Source organism: Lontra canadensis, unplaced genomic scaffold (genome assembly GCF_010015895.1).
Source record: "Lontra canadensis isolate GAN:19392208 unplaced genomic scaffold, GSC_riverotter_1.0 scaffold91, whole genome shotgun sequence".
Taxonomy (NCBI): domain Eukaryota; kingdom Metazoa; phylum Chordata; class Mammalia; order Carnivora; family Mustelidae; genus Lontra; species Lontra canadensis.
In genome coordinates, this window is record NW_022631085.1 from 4,942,315 (window position 1) to 4,957,246 (window position 14,932).

Here is a 14,932-nt window from a genome sequence, read left to right on the forward strand (position 1 = left end):
TTATAGAGCCCAGGGGCACCTGGGTGGCTCAGTGGGTTGGGCCTCTGCCTTTGGCTCAGGTCATGGTCTCAGGATCTGGTATCGAGCCCTGCATCGGGCTCTCTGCTCAGCAGGGAGCTTCCTTTCCCATCTCTGTCTGCCTACATGTGATCTCTCGCTCTGTGTCAAATAAATAAATAAATAAAATCTTTTTTTTTTTTTTAATATCTTTTATAGAGCCCAGATGTGGGGCTCCCTTCCCCTTCTGCCTCCCGGAGGTTGGTGGATGGGGTTGAAAGTTCCAGGCCTCTAATCACTTAGTCTTTCTGGTGACTGACTGCTCCATTCTGACACTCTCCAGGTGTCTCACCCTCCTTACCTCATTAGCATAAATTCAGCTGTGCAGGAAAGAGGCTCCTTATGAATGACAAAAGAGACTCCTTTACTCAAGAAATTCCAAGGGTTTTAGGAGCTCTCTGCTGGGAACCGGGGGCAAGCCAAATATATTTCTTATTATACCACAGTTCTGGTCTAAGGCAAGGAATTTCCATTTCCTGACAGAGCGTGGCCTGGACTCAAGGAGTAGTGGTATCTGTTACCCAGTTTCGCATAATCCATTATCTCTTGTGGCGTCGTCATCCCCGTTGGCTCCTGCTACTGCTGCCTTAGGAGGCTGAGGTCTTAGAGAGGAATTCAGAAGTGACAGGCAGAAAAGCATGGAAGCAAGTGATGTGGCCAGAGGTAACCCAAACCAAATGAGAAGGGACTGGCTACAATAGTTCATCACATTCTGGAACTCTTGGATTCACTTAACACATGCTTATTGAGGGCCAGCTGGTGCTGAGCCCTGGGACAGATTACTTGCTCGTGAACCACTCGGGAGAGGGGTGGATTTCCTGCAGTTACTCAGAATACGGGTATGTGACAGCAAGATTCTAAGATGGCCCCCAAGGTTCGGGCTCCTTGCCCCTCTACATGCTCTATATAATCCCTTCCCCTTGAGAGTGCCTGGGACCAGTGCCTCTGACTACATGATTATATCACTAATCAGTTAACTTCAAGTTCATCAGAAGAGAGACAACTTCTGGGTGAGCCTGACCTAATCAGATGAATCTTTAAAAAAAAAAAAAAAGACAGTTCTCTTTCTGCAAAGAGAGTCAGAGCAAGAGAGGGATTCAGTGTGCCCTTGCTGACTTAAAGATGAGGACACAGACATGTGGCGAGGCATGGAGGTCACGTCTTGGAGCTGAGAGCAGCCCTTTGCTGAAAAGCAGCAAGGAAACAAAGACCATAGTCTTACAAAGAACTGAATTCAGCCAACAGTCTGAGCTTGGAAGTGACTTCATTCAGAGCCTCCACAGTGGAACACAGCCCAGCCAACACCTTGGTTTCAGCCTCGTAAGACCCTGAGAACACGACTCAGCCATACTGTGCATAGACTTTGTTCTCAGGTCCTAAATTTATGGTAATTTGTTGTGCAGAACCAAGACAGGGGAAATGAGTTGTTTTATATTTGAATATTAAATGAAAGACTGGTTCCAGAAAGCTAAAGAACTTAGAGATGATTTGTGGAAATGAGGCGTCTGTCTTGGAGATACTGAAAACAGATCTGGAACATATACCCCACAGCTTAACTGAGGGTATCTTTGGGCACAAGAGTAGATGGTAGGTGTTACTTCTTCTCATTGCTTTTCTCTTCCTCTGAATATGTCTCACTTCTGTAACAAGATAAAATAAAGAAAACAATTTCCAGGTAAACACGGCACAGGTGTCAGGTGGCCAGAGGCTAGTGGCCTCTCTGTGGATTACATAGACAAAAATTTCCACACTGCCTGGCAAATCAAAGCCTTCATTCACCTCAGGCGAACATTCAAGCCCCATCAGCTCATGGATGCCGTTCAGAGAAGATACTCAGAGCAAGCCCTTTGCAGCACTGACTCACAGAACTTAGACTGGATAGAGCCTTGTCTGGAGAGACTAAATTATTCACTCAAGGGCACGCAACTGACTTTTGGGGAAGGTAGGATAGGAGTCCACACTCTCCAACTTCAAGTCCTGTGGGCCTCCCTCTTTACTCCAAAGTTACCGCAGGAACAACGTTCCATTTTAGAGCCAGCGGAAGTTTTCTGCTCATCTGGAGTGAGACCCTCAGCAGACAAATGAGAAAACAGAGATGCAGGACCTGTGAAATGACAGCACAAAGAACCCTGGCCGGATAGTGGGAATTATAGGGTGAGAATTCAGATTTTACTTTGCAGTCCAGTTGCCTAACATCAACCATTTCCGGGGTTGTCTTCTCCAGTCTGTTGGAATGCTCGCGGCATTAAAAAACACTATTCATTTATATATTTATTTATTCACTTACTCTCCTGACTCTTGCAGTAGGGAGAGGCACAGTTTTGCCCCTTGAATTGTGCTTTGTGCATATGTCATAACCCCACTACACACCTTTTGGAGCCTCCCTGTGTTTCAGCGCTAGTTCTAGGGGAACATTTGCAGAATGTGGCTGGATATGACATCAAGGGCCACATTTTACTAGTGGTGGATCTGGAGCCTTGAAGAACACCTTCTCCCGGAGACCCTTTCCCACGGCCTCCATAGTGAGGGAAACCAAGCAACTCCCATCCAGAGTTGGCTCTGCAAACTTAGTCCTGTATTAGAAAAATACAGAGAACAAAAAGCTCCACATAAGGTTTGGGACCCCATGTAGGCATTCCCGCGCTCATCAGGCATTGAGCTCTTTCCTCTGCATCAAGCCGATCAGACGTTTCTTACAATGCAACTAGAAAGGATTTGCTCCAACCTAGTATGTGTTTATGCAGATGTCCCAAGGCAACTGGTGAAGTGAAAAATAACAGCCCATGAGAGATTGTATGAGATTTCAGTCAAGAGTTGTATAGTAGAATGGCCTGGAAGAAAGGGAAGAGAACCATTTGCTGATAACCACAGCATGTCACATATTGTTGTTAAGTCAACCACAATAAAATATAAATTAAAATGCACCAAGTATTTAATGTGTTCATTGGATGGAGTTCACAGAGCCCAAGGATGGCACATCAGAATTATGTGGAATCCTGGCATGGACAAGGGATGACGCGTTCCAGCCAATTATTAATCATCTTGGATGGGAAAGGCTCACTTCCAAGTGCTCTCTAGGTTGGCATTAATTGGTGCCAGTTTGATCAATGTTGAGAATGATGTGGGAACAGACTCTGCCCTTGCCTGGTGTGTAGGAAGAGAAGAGGTTGGATCCCTGCTTTCCCCTGAGGCAATTTGAGCTGGTGTAGCCATAACACCATCTTCTCTTCGGTGAACTCAGTGTCAGCATGAGATGATTTCACGGTGCTCATCATCTGCAGGACCTCAGCTGGTCCCAGACAACCCTGATCAGAATGCGCCCTGATTCTAGGAAGGAAAGGAGCCTGGGGGCAAGGGGCAGGCACATATCACCACTCCAGCCCATTTCTTGGGGGGTAAATCTAATTTCTTGATACCTCCAATTTCATGCCCGGTTCCTTGCTCTTACTGTCGCAGTGTCATACTCTACTTTTATTGGTTTCTCTCACAAAGCACATCCTTTCCCTTCTGTGCTGTTTCTTCTACATGGAACATTTCCACCCTCCTTAACGTTGCTACTTCCACAAATGATCAGCGCTAACACGAGCTTCTTCCAGTCTCGGGTAAAATGTCCTTTCTTCAGGGAGGTCAGTTTTGGCTCCCCCATTCCGTAAGATTATTAGGTTAGATCCTGATACATCTTCCCTCCCCACCTCTAGCTTCTGTGAGGGTAGGGTCACCTCTGCGTGCTCAGCTTTAAACCCCACTTGATCTGCTCAGGACAAAGCACACAATGGACCTAGAGTCACTACCTGTTGAGTGAACCACTTCTACATCACATTCTCCTCAAAGGTGGTAAGCATCATGTAGATTTCAGTAAATGTTCACAGGATGAGCCTGAGTGTCTGCAGCAGGGGTTAACAAGCTCTGCCTTGCGGGCCAGATCTAGCCTGCCACTTGGTTTTATTGGAACTGGTTTTATTGGAAGAGAGTGATGCCCATTTGTTTACTGGATTGTCTATGGCTTATCTTGTTCTACAGAAGCAGACTTGGGTAGTTACAGTAAAGACTATTTATTCTGGCCAACTCCTGCTCTAGACTTTTTTTTTCAAGTCCAACAAGAGATGTAAAGTAAATAACCACTCCGAAATACCTCCTCTCCTTTTGGTTTTCCTGTCCTTTCTATAACCACATTCGGTCTTCCCATTTATCTTTAAACTCCAGAGGTCCATGCATTACACGCTAAAAATGGCTAAGGTTTAAAATTTTTAAATGTTTCAGAGAAAATAATTGTGTTTTGGGCCAAAAGTCATTCAAAAACATTCCTAAGTTTGAGATTTCTTCCACTCTCTGCTTCTTCCCTGCCTGATTAAATTTTACCAACTTCCAAGGCACCGATCAAATTTCCCTCTTCCTGGAGGCCCTTCAGTTCATACTGGCTCTCAGAATGCCTCTTCCTCTGAGCTTATTCCTATAAAACTTAATGTGTGAGCCATTTATTTGGGGCTCCCTGGTGACAGCTTTTATGTTGTCTTATGCCATTATTTAATGTATATTAATTTTATTTTCCCAATTAGATGCTAAACCCCCGAGGGCAAGGTCATTAAGTACAAAGCTTGAATTAAAACTGTTATCAAATGTAATTTGTGCCATCACAATCCAGTTTGTACAAGTGGGCTTATAGAAGATTGAAAATCCACATTTCACTAGTTTTGTTTCAACTGCTCGCAAAGAACCACCAAGCCCCCTAGTGTCTGGGAGTCTCCCAAGTCTTGCTTCATTTGCGCTCACTGACTAGGCTGTTAGCTGGGTGCTGTGTAGTGTGCAGTGTCTTGTTTTTTCTTTGGCTCTGCCCTTTGCTGTTCATTCTGCCACTTGGGTTGCAAGGGTATCTGAGGGTGACCACGGCAAGCATACTGTCTCTTCGTTCTTAAGGTTAGGTTGCAGCGTGCAGGCCTTAAGATGCTAGAGCCATGTTGTATGGCCATGGGGCCATGTAGAAGGTGAGTAGAATCATCCAGCCCCTCCTGCAGCTTCTCCTCTCCCCAGGGGCTCCGACAGGAGTCTCTGGGTCTGGTTGGAGATCCCAACAGACTCTTTGTTATAGTCTTCATTTCCTCTGTGATAATGAGCTCTATCCCCAAGAACCCCACTTTCTAATTATTCACACCCTCATATAGTCTCCCACAGTGAATCTGGGCTGGCCCTGTTTAACTGATAGAATGTACCAGAAATAATGTTGTGTGACGTCCAGGGCTAGGTTCTAGGAAGCCTTGCAACTTCTACCTTGGTATCTTTGAACACTTGCTCTGGGAGAAATCAGCTGTCATTTAACTAGGTTGAGTATCCTGAGATCGCCATATTGTGAGGAAGCCCGAGCTGGTCATAGGGAGGAAGGCAGTGCCAGTCAGCCCCCCAGTTGTTCCAGCCATCTCATCCCAGGCACTAGGCATGTGAGTGAAGTACTCATGTTGGACATTACAATTTCAGCCGGTGTCACATGGTGAAGAATTTAGGCCCCAGATACATTCCCAGGTTGAGCCATTCCTGCCATCTCTAGCCATGCACATTACACCAGACATTGTGGAATCTGGACATACATGGGAGGACAAATGATCCGTCCATGTGCTTTCAAATTTCTGACCTATGAGCATGAGCATATTAAAATGATTGCTCTATTATGCCATTAAGTTTGGGTCTGTTTTGTTAGGCTGCAGTAAAAAATTGGATCATGTCTTTCTGCTTTCTTCTTGAAGGATCCTGCTAATAAATATGTGTAGATCAGTCACTGTAAGAGCAAAGCAGACATACCTAGATAAGCCATATTCCCAGAGATGAATGTAACTTAGTTTGAGGCTAGCATCTCCATGCCAAAACATGCCATGTATCTGTTGTATGGAAGAGTAAAGGAAGAAAAGAAGGAAGGGTTTTAAAAAGGAAGGAAAGAAAGAAGAAAATGAGAAGCTTATGGTTTCACCAACACAAGATGGGGCTTAGGTATTTGGTGTAAATCATCCCAAGTGATTTTCAAAGCTCTACCAGCTTCACCACATTGAAGATTCAAGCACCCTTTGCTTGACTCTAGTGTTTGGTAGGTTAAGTTGTAATGACCACGTCAGTAGGGCCACCCGCCACACCCTCCTTGCTCTGCTCATTGGAATTAATTGTATCCACTGAGGGGAGCTCCTGTAGGTTGTTCCCTGAGAGGGGTGGCCACCCATCTTCCCACCCCTCACTCACAGGTTGACTTTGCAGATGGTGTCTACTAAAGTCACCAGTGAGGGTGAGGTTTGCCATGTGTGTGTGACGCCCAGGACTGCACCATTCAGTGACACTGTTTCTGGTTTAGGAACAAGAGATAGGGTGATGCAAAGAGGTCAAAAGAGACTGTCAGTGAAGACTTGCAGAAAGAAGTGATGACACTATGACAGGAGTCCAGTTGCTAAGGAGAGAGGAAGTGAGAAAAAGAAGCAAGTAGCTGTTTGTTCAGCCTTCCCACTGATTCTGACTCTCTTTTCCTTTAGTGGACAGAATCAGTCGTTGGTTTTCTTTTTTCCGATTTAAAACCGTCCAAGTAACCCAAGTGACAAGAAGAGAAAGCTAGCTTCCATTTCACTCTGTAAATGCCTCCACCTCTGAAATCCCCAAGTGACAAAACATATCATAAAACATGAAACACGTACCATTCCCTCCTTTGGGTGCCAACCGTCCTTCAACACATCGTCACGAATCCTGCACTGATGTTAACAGTCCTCTAACGTCCTAAAAATGACTGCATCCATCCTCGTCTTCTCCAGTTGCTATGGAGTGATATAAGCAGTGATCTACTCAAAAGGAGCCTTCGGCAAGCAGAAAGTTAGAGCCCTAGTGACTTTCTCCATGGCGGCCCTAAATTTTTGATAAATGGCCGTTCTCCATCTCACTTGATTTAAACATTTTCTTTTCTTCTAGAGGTAATCTAAGGGAATTTATCCCAACTTCTGAGGTTTCCAGGTGGTTTTCAGGGAGATAAAGTCAATGAATCAAAGTGCCCCTGGGTGTCCCAGGTTTTCCATCACAGGATATGATACCACACAACGGTTAAGATGCAGACCCTGGAGGTGGGCTGCTTTGGTTTGAGTATCTGCTCTACTGCTTCTCTGCTGTATGGTCGGGGATGTGGCAACCAAGCTTTCCAGTCTTGTTTTGCCTTCTAAGAATGGGGTGACAATGGTCTTCACTTCGTGAGGTTGAAAGAATTGAATAACTAATGCATAAAAATTCAAGACCCTAAGTGAGCCTATGATGAAGTGACAGCCCCTATTGCTATCAATTGTAAATATTTCTCATAGCCTTCTTTTAGCTTGTTTCATAACCTTGTGTGAATTTGCTCTTATATATGTATTTTTTACCTTTGGAGATTTTATCTTACATAATATGTAGATATAGATATATATATAAAATATATATTCTTATATAATATCTTATATATAATATATAATAAAACAGTGCAGAGGCCCTAAGAGTGCAGTACAATGAATTGTCACAAACTGATCACAGTCATGTAACCAGTCTCAGCTCAAGAAACAGAACATTATCTAGACCCAAGAAGCACCGCCTTCCTACCTTCTTCTATTTACTAACTGCCCCCAAAGAGAATTGCTATTCTCATTTCTAACACCATAGATGAGCTTTGCCTATTGTTCAGTTTTATATAATCTTCTCATGTGTGCTCTTCTGCATCTGGCTTATTTTGCTCAGTATTTTATTTGGGTGATCCATGCATGTTGGTTGTATAGTGGCCCGTTATGTGATAATATCTCACCACGCGACTATACCATCGTTGTTTTATCTGTTCTGCTGGTGATGGGAGTTCGTGTAACTTCCAGTTTGGGGATGTCATGCGTAGTGCTGCAGACACGCTTGAATATGTCTTTGGGTGGACATAGGCACACATTATTACCGGCAGTGGGCTGGGTTGGTTCATAGAGGATATATGTATGTATGTGGTTTTAGTAGAAAACACCAAACAATTTTTCAAAGCCACTATGCCACTTAACGCTCCAAAGTTGTAAATGAGGGGTCTGGTTGTTCTCCTTTCCGCCACTCATATTTTCTGTCTTTTTCATTGGAGTTATTTTGGTTGGTGTGTTGGTCTCACTTTCTGAAGATCCATTTGGCAAAGAGCAATAAAAAGAACACTACAGTTAAAAAAAAAAAAGGTCTGATTTGAGCCCCCACCTCTAATTTACATATTCACTTCCTAGATATGTGATGAAGGAGTCATTTTACTTCTCTGAGCTTATTTCTTTGTTTAAAATGAGGCTAATAATGTCCCCCAGGGAATTTATAGCCCTTGTTTCAAGGAATGCTGTGTGGGCATTTGTGAACTCCTACTCCATCCTGCTTTCAAGTCCATTTTCTCCCTGTATGCTAGAACTTACTCATCTGCTGGGGCTGTACACCAATAACAAATCGTAATCATTAGGTCAAGGTAGTAATTTCTGTGGTTGGAAAGTCAGGACTTAATGGGTCATGCTGCTCTCGCAACAGGACATTTGAATACAAGATTACAACATTGCGAGGTGGTGTAGGGTTTGTTTTCCTCCTATTTACTAAATTAAGAAGTGAAAACAGAACCTGCTGATAATTTAAAACTGTACTCAGACTTTAGGACATCTAACTCTATCTCATTTATTGGCCACGTGTGATATCTCAGCCATGAGAATGCAAAACTCAACTCAGTGGGGGAAAAGCCACAGAAAGGACTTACCAGGATGCTCCTTAAATGGTCAGACTCACAGAACAGATGCATCTGGTCACAGAAATCCTCAGTGGGCTCTGCATTTGCCTTCAGTTCCAGCTGTTGCTACACTTCCAGGATGACTTCAGACAGTGTGATAAAATGACCCCAATTCAGCTTGGGGAAATCTTGTTGCCTCTTCCCTTTGGTACCTATAGCATCAACTGGCTGATTCAGACATCTGGTAAACCAATTTCTTCCCACATGTATGCTCTGCAAAGCAGCAGTGCACATTCAATCAGAATCTCAGCATCAAAGACCTTTCCGTTCACTCTGTAAGCCAAGGGTCTTCAGTATTTTCAAGAGAGAAATTCCTTGTTTTTAGAGACATAAGGAGCCCCAGAAATAATTCCATCTGCTTGTTTTACAAATGATGAAGAACTGATGATAAGAGAGGATAAATGACGTACACAAGGTTAAATTTAGTGACAGGCTGTGTCTGTCCAAATTTCCTGATTTTTGATTATGGATATGCCTCAGATTTCATAGGAGCTTTGGGGGTGGCATGGAGCTGACAGGACCCTGATTGTGATAGCCTGGGGGGGGGGTCTCTTTCTGCTGAAAAATGTCACAGTGCTTCTCATCCTTCAGAGTCAAATTAAATGTCTCCTTTGTGAAAATTTGAGCTTTTTCTTGATCCAGATTAAATTAATCCCTCCTTTATCTGTGTGCCTAGAGTAATGATGCATAATTCTCCACTATACCATTTCATTCGTGTGTACATTATTTATTTATTTATTCATATATGTGTGAATGAACACATTCCCCAAGCATATCAAATTTCATTACGGTTTGTTACCTAATTGTCGCTTTTTTCCCTTGAATCTGAGAGCTTCCTGAAGTCAGGGCCCATAGATGTTCACCTTTGCATCTCACTTAATGGCAGTGTCACTGAGAGAAATACAGACGGAGACAGAGACAAAGAGAAAGAGAAAGGAGAGAGAAGGGAGAAAGAGAACATACCGAGGGGGAAGGAAGAAGGAGTAAAGAAAAGAAAGAGAATTTAGGAGATGTTATGGACATCCGTTGTTTGCCTACTGAGCATCCATTGTCCCTTCCTCTGTCTTTACCATTCTCATTTTTGTCTGGGAAACCACGCTTCTCTACTCCCACCCGGCCCCTGTATTTTACGTGGGGCTGACCTCACTGTCTTCCACTCCAGGCATGAACACAAGTCAGGTTGTCTGATCAGCACATTCCACTCTTTGACCATAATGATGAGCAAGTCAGACAGGCATAATACACTCTGGGAATTTTATTGGAACTACTGAAAAGAGAAACTCTCTTTCCACTGGTTTCAAGGGAGTGGGTCTGCCAGCAGCAATTTTGTCACTGTGAGGGAAAGAATCTGCCAGTGAATGAAACTTACTCAGACAGAAGCAGTACTGGAAACGATCCAATTACCGATGCTGTGATTTTGAGCCCCTGTATCTCCCTGTTCCTGAAACTGACCTATTTATGAATCTAGTTCCATAAGCCAATGTATTTCCAGTTTTCTGCTGAAAATAGTTTGAGTTAGGTTTATTTCATCTGTAACCAACAGAGTTCCAATTAATATGAGTTATAAGAGAGAGAAGAAAGAAAAAGGAGAAGCTTTGGGCACCTTCGAGTTAACTGGTAGGTCCTCTCCATTAACTGGATATTTCTCATCTAACACATCAACAGAGCTACTGAATGCACTTTTCTGTTAGGCAGGAGGGAAAGGCCATGCCAGGACAGACCCATGGTAGAGGTATGTTTGGACAATGGTCTCTTTCTTGTCTCTTTGCAAGTACTCTACCTACCTTTATGCTTAGGAATGGCAAAACTGTAAGTAAATCCCTTTCCCTTTTTTATATATGGCCATTTTAACCATAAAATGAGTATTTGACCTCTATTTTCAAGGCCCCTTCTATCTTTGACACTCCAGGAGCCTCACCTGGTTGTCCTGAAAGTCCTGAAGGTCCTACCTGAAGTCTCATTTCCAAAGGTCTCTTTGAATCCCACCATAGAGCATCTTTGTGAGCAACCATCTCAGTTTTCCCGGTACGGAAGTGGAACCCAGAACATGGGACTTCAGTGCTACAAGTTATTGACCCCTCTATGCTAAAGAAGTTTGGAAATTGTGACAGAGTCAGCTTGATGTCTACTCCACGTTGAGTTTTCTTCTTCCTTCCTTCATTCTTCTTCCTTCTACATTTTAGCTGGGCTGTAGCCTCCCAGAATAAAGTCTTCATGATCCAGTCTTGAAAACAAGGGCAGCCACCTTTCTAAGTTCCAGCCAGTGACACGTGAGCAACAGTGTCCTGTGCAATTTATAGATTATATCCTCAGAGAAAGAGGGTGTGACCTTATTCCCCTTACCTTGCCTTCATTCGTCCTGCCACTTGGAATTCAGATGTGTCCTCAAACCATCTTTACTGATGCAGATTAGAACAGCCTAGGGATGGCAGAGCAACAAGGAAAGAGGATCCTGGATCCCTGAATGATCTCATGGAGCAGAGAGGCCATACTAGTCTGGATTGCTTGCCTTGAGTCTCATGATCGTTATGGTGAAGTCATTATTATTCTGGACTGCTGATACACACAGGTGAACTATCTAATTCACACACAGTATCTCATCTGACCATTGCTACAGCTGTTTCTGAAGGAGAGAAGTAAAATACTCTGCTCTGGACTGCTCCCCTGGCTAATGGCTGAACATCTAGCAGACTCCATTCACACACAATAAGGGCTCCTAATCACCATGCTGCCCTGCCATTTCCACTTTTCCTCTTATGGAGTGTTTCTAGCTTTTAAAGTCTTCTATAACTATTACCCAGTTAAGGAGGCAGGAATTATTATTGATTGGGCTTAGTAGTCAGATCAGTTAGGTAATTTGCCTAGAATCATCTAGTGAATTAGCAATGGATCTGGGATGAAGTCCCAGTCTCCAGACCTTGAAACTTTGCCCTTTTCACTTGCCTCCACCAACAGGGCTCTTCTAGAACACTAGCACACTCTACCAGCCTCTCCTGATAGTTAAACGCTAAGCAACTCAATCAGGTTTTGAATTCAATAACGTTAATGACAGTTGCTTTCTTTGAATGAAGGTGCATTTGACCAAAAAAAAATTAGTCAAAAATAAATAAAGTTCTGGCCCATTTCAGTATCCCCTCTCACAGATAGTACCCTTTTCACTCGACTTATTCATAATTTTTAATCAGTGAAAGGGAATTTACTTTAAACACCAGATCTTTGAGCAAACACATGGTCTAATTTAGGCACAACCTGGGGCTTTGTTTGTTGAGATTTAACCACAGTATATAATTCTTATCATCAATTTAGCATCCTTGAAACAGCGAGCTTAGCTCCCCAATCCTCAACTTTCTGACAAACACTGTTTCTCTTGCATATTTTCTGAACTGTAGGTTCTAATTCTGTGTTCTAGTTAATTAGCACCATCTGTAATTTTAGACAACCCATATCTATTGAAGGCACCCAAAATTCCATCTTTGTTTCCAAAGGTGGCTGTTTGTTGTGCCAGAAGGTGCTTAGCTGCCGAAATAAATAGATGATGTATCACTTATGAAAAGCACTGTTGCTTCATTGGGCAGATGTCTCTTGGTGATGGTGACTAAATATAGAATGCCAATTTTAGGGCAAAGATAATCATTTTAAACAGTAATAATGAAACTATTGATTGGAAGGCTGTCACTTTGATTTTCTGGTCCCTGTGATAATAGAGAGATTCACCCTTTCAGGCATGGAAATATTTAACCCCTGAAAACTAAAGCTCAATCATGAACAGATTTCATACTGGGAAACCATTTTCTATTATTTATTTATTTATTACTTTATTTTAGAGAGAGAAAGAGCATGTGTGCAAGAGGGAGAGAGAGAGAGAATCATCAAGCAGATTCCCCACTGAGTGGAGACCCTCAGGCAGGGCTCAGTCTCACCACCCAATGTGATCATGACCTGAGCTAAAATCAAAAGTCTGGCATTTAACCCACTGAGGCACCTAGGCACCCCTTGAAAAACCAACTTTAAACGTGTGTGTACCCTAAGGTAGAAAAGTATGGGTCAGGGGCGCCTGGGTGGCTCAGTGGGTTTAAGCCTCTGCCTTCCACTCGGGTCATGATCCCAGGGTCCTGGGACCAAGCCCCGCAGTGGGCTCTCTGCTCAGCAGGGAGCCTGCTTCCCCCTCTCTCTCTGCCTGCCTCTCTGCTTACTTGTGATCCCTCTCTCTCTGTCAAATAAATAAAAATAAATAAATAAAATCTTAGAAAGAAAGAAAGAAAGAAAGAGAGAAAGAAAGAAAATTATGGGTCAAAAGCTTGTTTCAGTCCTAACAGTAAAAACATATTCAGGAAAAAAAGAAAGTATTAAATAATACTAACATCATGAAAATTGTAATAGTTGCTGCCCTATTGCAAAGTCTGGGCAGACACTATGCCCAGCACTTTATTTACATTATACGTTTATTCAGTTTTCACAACATGCCCATGATCAGAGTTGGATGGATTCGATGGGAAGCAAAACAAAGCTTAAGATTTAGGACCCCCTCCCTTGCATGGACATTTTCTGAGGCTCTGGCGATCTTCAAACTCTCACTGTAATAACCAATCATTGTCAATGTTAAACAACTTCCTTATTTTCACTTTATAAGCCATCCTGTAATGTCGTGCCCCTAATCTTCATATCATATCCGTTTTAAATCTGAAAGCTCCCCAGTTCACGACCTATTTTTAAATGCACAGTAAACTCTTACTAAATACTTTTTATTGATTTAGTCATTTCAATTTTGCTATGTCTAGATTTTTGACAGGACCAAATCATCATAATATAAATTCACTGGTTTTTTTTTTTTTTTTGAAAGACTAAGTAGGATCAAAGGGACTACATCCAGGCGCCACCCACTGAGGCTAGCAGGAGGGCTAAGACACAGTTTTCTTTGCCCTCCCAATGGCATCCTCTCAAATAAGGGCAACAGCCAAGGTCCCCACGATGAGGTCTCAATCTGATGACAAGTGAGAAATTTATTCCCACGATCCTCACTCCATGCTTAACAACACAGTTTGTCTGTTTCATTCTCATGCAGGCAACCAGCTGTCAGATCACACTGACCCCACTGACCACACTGAAATGTATGAGACAGGGGATGAAGGACACAACCTAGGAGACACTGGTGTCACTGCACAGAGAGGCAAGGGGGCACTCTCTTATTGATACCCTCTTTCAACCCCACGGAAGAAAGGCACTTTTTGTATTTGAGAACAAAACGACGAGAATACAGGAGAACCAGACAAATTCAACCAACGTCGCTTAGCAGGTAAGCTGGTGATTCTCCAACGTAAGCCTGCATCTGGAGCACTTTGGGAGGATGCTAAAATTTCACATTCCCAGGCACAGAACCAGAGAGTTTGCACTTTGGAAAACACTGCTGTAAATGGTCAGAGTCAAGAACTTCCCACTGAATCTGCCAAGGTCTGCGAAGACTTCAGTAAGTGTCTATTTGTCAGTTACTCTTCTGAGCTCTTTACCTTTATTCACTTAACTAACTAACCAACTTTGTTAATTGGATTGAATCTAATCTTCTTAATAACCTTGTTAGTTAGATATGGTTATCAGCTTTATTTTACAGATAAGGAAACTAAGGCACAGGTAAGTTAAGGAAGTTGCCAGAGGTCACACAGCTAGACACAGAGGAGTCAGGATGCAAACTGTCCATTTGACTCCAGAGCACTGTCCACCCCATCCCACTGGAGCTGAAAGACTGGGCAAGGCCCACACATTTTCCCTCCATCCCCTATAAAGTCGGTCCTAGGGACTGAATGTTTATGCACCCCTCCCAAACTCATATGTTGGTGCCCTAACCCCCGATGTGACTACATTTGGAGACAGGGAGTCTAAGGAGGTGAGGAAAATTAAATGAGGTCATAAAGGTAGGGTCTTACACTGCTAGGTCTGGTACCCTCATAAGGAGAGGAAGAGATACCAGTGACATCTCTCTATCATGTGAGGACACAACAAGAACACTGCCAACGGCAAGCCAAGAAGAGAGCTCTCGCCAGAAACCAACCCAGTGAGCACCTTGATTTTGGACTTTCCAGTTTCCAGATTTACTGTGAGTAAATACATTCCTGTTGTTTA